The sequence below is a fragment of the Myotis davidii genome, unplaced genomic scaffold (assembly GCF_000327345.1).
Source record: "Myotis davidii unplaced genomic scaffold, ASM32734v1 scaffold223, whole genome shotgun sequence".
NCBI lineage: Eukaryota > Metazoa > Chordata > Mammalia > Chiroptera > Vespertilionidae > Myotis > Myotis davidii.
Window position 1 is genome coordinate 5,764,495 of NW_006294609.1, and position 4,871 is coordinate 5,769,365.

Sequence of the window (4,871 nt, forward strand, 5' to 3'; positions counted from 1 at the left end):
ATAGTAATGAGGATAATGTGCTGCAAGCGCTTGGTGCTGTCCGTGGAAAGGGCCCCGATTGCTTAGGCCGAGTGGCTCGTTTCCATCTGTCTTTGCTCATAAGTAGCCGTGGCTCCGGCCGCCTGCCTGGGGCCTTTGGTGGGGGTGCAGGATGTGAGGTCCACCCCAGTGAGGTGTCCAGTTTCCAGCTTCCGTCCTTCTCGGCTCAAAGAAGGCAGAAGGAGGGGCCGGTGGGGAAGATAAAGGGCTCTCATTCAGTTGGGGCAGCTCTTTTTAAAGAGCCCCCCAAGCCCCCCACTCTGACTGCAGTTGATATCTCATTGGCTGGTCTAGCTGCAAAGTAAGCTGGGAAATGCAGTCGATCCAGTGAGCCCAGTGCCGCCTGGCATAAAAGCCTGGTGACTCAGCAAGGGAGACGGGGGAACGGATGCTGGGTGGCAGGTGGCTGTCTCCACCACTGGGGCTGCGTAAGGAGCATTTAGTGAGCAGTTATTATGCATCACGACCGGTAGTAGCCTATGTAATCCTCACCTAGAAAAGAGGCAGCGTGACCACCCATTTTACAGACAGGGCAACTGAGGCTCAGAGAGCTGAAGTGACTGCCCAGGCCACACAGGACAGTCCCAGGCCAAAGTCCATTCTTACGAACACGGCGTGGTCCAGATTTCTGCTGATTTCTCTTCCTTTGTGCAGAATTAAAGGAGGGAGAAGGGTAAGAGCAAACTTGGAGGAGGCATGGACTGAGGGCCGATAAGGGGTGACGCTGGCCATAACAGTGACAATAATATGCACTGGTCACTTCCACTTCTTAAAAAATGTTTTTTTACTTGATTTTAGAGGGAGGAATAGAGGGAGATAGAAACGTCGATGAAAGAGAAACATCAACATCGATTGGCTGCCTCCTGCACGCCCCCTACCAGGGGTCAAGCCTGCAACCCGGGCATGCGTCCTGACTGGGAATCAAACCCTTGACCTCTTGGTGCATGCGTCGATGCTCAACCACTGAGCCACACCAGCCGGGCCACTTCCACTTTTCAAACTTCCTGCCTAATATCTCGGTTGAAGTTTGCAGCTGCTCGTGAGTGAGTGAGTGCCGCTATCTGCAGCTTCGTTGAACAGGTGGGGAACCCAGACTATCACCCCAAAGCTGAAGGGACTGACCGACCAGTCAGGCCTGGACCTGTATCTGCTCATGCTGCTTCCTGGTCCTGCCATGCCACTCTCTCCTCCTTCTTCCAGGCCTGGAGGGATGTCCCTTCCTCCAGGAAGCCCTCCCAGCTTCCTCTGCTTCCTCCTGGGCTTGCCCATACCTGGGAGAGCACTGGCCCTGTGAAGGGCTATGAGCACCTGGATGGTGGGGGTTATGTGCCCCAGCCAACCTGCACAGCCCTGGGTTTGCAGGGGGAGGATGGAACATCTCCACTCTCAGGCTTAGAGGACATGGACCCCATCAGCAGGGCGACCTTGGGAAGAATCACGGCACCCCTCCAAGCCCCAGTCTCCTCATCGGTCAGCTGGGGGTAATGATCTGCCTGCCTCGACTGTGAGGGTGAGACAAGGGGACGAGTGCCCAGAGCAGCACGAGCTGGCAGGAGGAAGTGCTCAGTGAGCGTTACCTCTGCAGCGACGGGGGCAGCTGGGTGGCTCAGCCAAGGAGGCCGCCTGAACCATGTGCTCAGAGCAGAGCCTGGAGGCGGGAAGTATTCTTAATCCATCAGACCTCTAGGCCCCGGCAGCCTCTGGCTTTACCCATGATCCCTCCTCTTTGGGGCTGTTTCCTAAAACCTTCCTACCCCAGACCAAGTGTTATGACCCTGGTGGGGTCTGAGCAGAAGAGAGCCGGTGGCGGGGTGAGGGTGGGGGCGGGGGAGGGGAAGAATATATCCCCCCAAGTGTTTGACCAACAAAGTTTAGCTGAACCCACCAGCCCGGGGGGTAAACTGCTCTGAAAGACGCAGGAGTCTCGCCATCTCTGCAAAGCGGTGGGGCCTGGCCTGCGCAGGGTGTGGGTCTGCCCTGCACAGCGCGTGGACCGTCACCCCTAGATCGAGGCTTCAGTGCCTTGGCCCTTCGCTAACCTTTGCGCCATCCAGGCCAGCACTTCAACACTGGAACAAATTTCACTAATTTATTGATGAGAGAGAGAGAGAGAGAGAGAGAGAGAGAGAGTTATGCATTCACTGACAACCAACTTTTTATTGACCTGTAATCTACTAGAAATGTGTGTTGCTCCTGTATGAGCTCTGACCAGGGATCTAACCAGCAACCTTGGCTTATCAGGTGGATGTTCTAACCAACTGTTCTCTCCCCCTCCCTCCCCACCGCCAGGGCCATGTGCGGCCCTTTTAACCAAACTAGTGTAAGGAGGGGCTGCCTGAGCCCCTGAGGTGCACCGGCCCCGAGTCTAAAGCAGCCCCATCTGGCAGAAATAGGAAGGGGGGGTTGGGGGGGCACACACTATTCCCAGCATCTACATTCTCAAAGGTAAGAGGAAGCAGGTGGATGAACTTCAACATTCATGGTTTCACCCAACGCCCCAGGTGCTTTCATTTCAACCTGCGATCAGCACAGAGATCCCTTTAAGGAGATAGTTTACATTCCCTCTTGGTTTTGTTTTTCCCTATCAAGTCTTCCCTACATTGCGTTTACCGCAGTGGGAATTGGGGCTCGAGCAAGTCCAGAGCCCCAGGGAGTGTGGCTAACGGTGGCGGGCCATGCAGTCCTAGGGGACGCGCTGTTTGCACCTGCCCATAAACCAAGTCGTTTTAGTTTGATTTTTTAATTTAAATTTTATTTAAAAAAAATTTTAAAAGCAAGTGCTATCGTCTGTTCTCTATAGATTCCCACCCTCTCCCTATAGAGACTGAATATACATGTATAGACTGAATATGTAGTTATATGTTTAATACATATAATAAAGCTATTGAACCAGAGCATTCTTTGATCCTGAATTGTTGGGCGATTATTTTGTCCAGAGGATCGGGGCTGCCGGGCCACATTCGAGAGAAGTGGGGGTGTCCTTGTCACCCCAGCGCCGGAGCTCGGCGCCTGCCTCCTCTGTGCAGGGAAAGCTATCTACGGCCCAACGCTGTGAAATTTGCCGCCGCGAGAACAGCTAATTTTTCACACCCAGACGCACTGGCTGGGTTTGTTAAAGCCCAAGATAATCAAATAATCATTATAACTCATCTTCGCCCTCCTGTCTTCGCTCTTTGTACCATTAATGTCCCGGCGGGGAGCCGGGCCGGGGAGGCAGCCCGGGCCTGTTTAGATAACCTTCCAGCGGCCGCGGAGAGCAAGGCTCCCTCCCGGAGAGGCTCACAACAAATGAGCCAGCGCCCTAATCTCCTTATCGGCAGCCTCTGCTCCAGGCCTGTTATCTCCCAGGCTTGCCGAGGGGAGATTTGTACATATATAGTTATGTTTCATAGAGATTGCTATAAACATGTGTGTATGCGGGAAATACTAAAGAGGAGAGGCCAGGCAGGAAGTGAGCCCTTTTCTCTCTCTCCTCGTGAGACTGCCGGCTGGGGAGGCCCCGGAGGAGGGAGGCCCCGGAGGAGCCAGTGTGGTCACCTTCCTCCACCCAGCGGGACCCTGTGGCTGGATGGGGAGGGAGCACCTCCCAACAGGACCTGAGCTCAGGGTCTGGCCTGGTCACTGGGGGCCTGGGAGCAGCACCTGACTCCCCTGGGGACCCACCTGCCCCTGGCATGGAGGCTCCCCTGTTTCATTCTCTTTCCACCAGTTTCCCTCCCTCGCCGCCAGCTGCTTTTCTTCTCTCGGGTCTGAGTGTGTTGAAGCTCTTTTTCAACTTCTGTCTCATCCTCTCCCTCTCCGTTTTCCTCTCCCTTCTCTGTACCTGTGTCTCTCTCCTGTGCGTTTATTTTCCTGTGTCTCAATTGGTGTCTCTTTTTCTGTCGCTCTCTAACTTCTCTCTTCCTCTCCCACCTTCTCTGCCAGCTCCTCCCTGTACTTCCCTCTTTCTCTCCCCCTGCGCCACCTGCCCCAGCATCTCCTCACACTCATGTTCTCCCCCTCACCTCCCCCTGCATCCCTCCCTCACCGGCCCCATCACCAGTCTCACCTCATTCCTCTCTTACTTTCTGATGACTAAATTCTTAGCCAAGGAATGGAGAGAGAGACAGGGAGGGAGAGAGAAAGAGAGAGAAGAAGGGAGGGGGGAGAGAGAGAGAGAGAGAGAGAGAGGGAGAGGAGACGCGTCTTCTAGATAAATCATTTCGTCATGTGAAGAGCTAATCTGCAAGTGACGGTGGCTATTTATCGAGTTTTTAGCACGCATGTTAAGTAGCGATAGGGAGGCCACATTCACCAAACCCCATCAGAGCCTGGGAAGGGTTTCTTAACGTCATTGCCCAGAAAGAAAAATGCCAAGGACGGAGATAAGACTGCAGCGAAGCTCTGGCCCTGAACCGTCAGCCGAGAAGTTAAGCAGGTAGCCCACCCGCCTCCTGGTCTTCCAGCCCGAGCCCCAGCCCCCAGCCCAGTGCAGCCCCTCCACTCCCCCACGCTCACCCCCTCCCCAAGTCCCTTCTGTTTTATAGCCGAGCCAGACCCGTGCGGGCTGGGCTGCACGCAGCTGCTACCGCTAAGTGGGTCTCCGCAGGCCAGAAACCCTGGCTCCCGGGCCTCAGCCTCCCCATGGCCTCCCTCCCGCAGAGTGCTTGACGCCCGAAGGGGAAAATGACCAGCTCTGATCTGGGAAGAGCAACGTTCGGAATCCAAATTCATATGACGTTTCAAGTAGAATGACAAAACCCTTCCAAAGTGTTTTTTCACGGAGTTGTCTTCAGTGTGGGCTGCAGGTGCGTTTTAATGTATTAGAAATGCCAGGGTGGGGAGGGGTAGTC

General features: G+C 54.7%; 1 long non-coding RNA gene across 1 annotated transcript; it reads left to right on the top strand.

Moving 5' to 3' along the window:
- The first annotated feature begins 4,301 nt into the window (after window positions 1-4,301).
- LOC107183947 lies at window positions 4,302-4,788 on the top strand. Its single transcript, XR_001514763.1, has 2 exons — window positions 4,302-4,456; window positions 4,549-4,788. It is a non-coding gene; the product is annotated as an uncharacterized LOC107183947 (long non-coding RNA).
- Window positions 4,789-4,871: the final 83 nt, after the last annotated feature.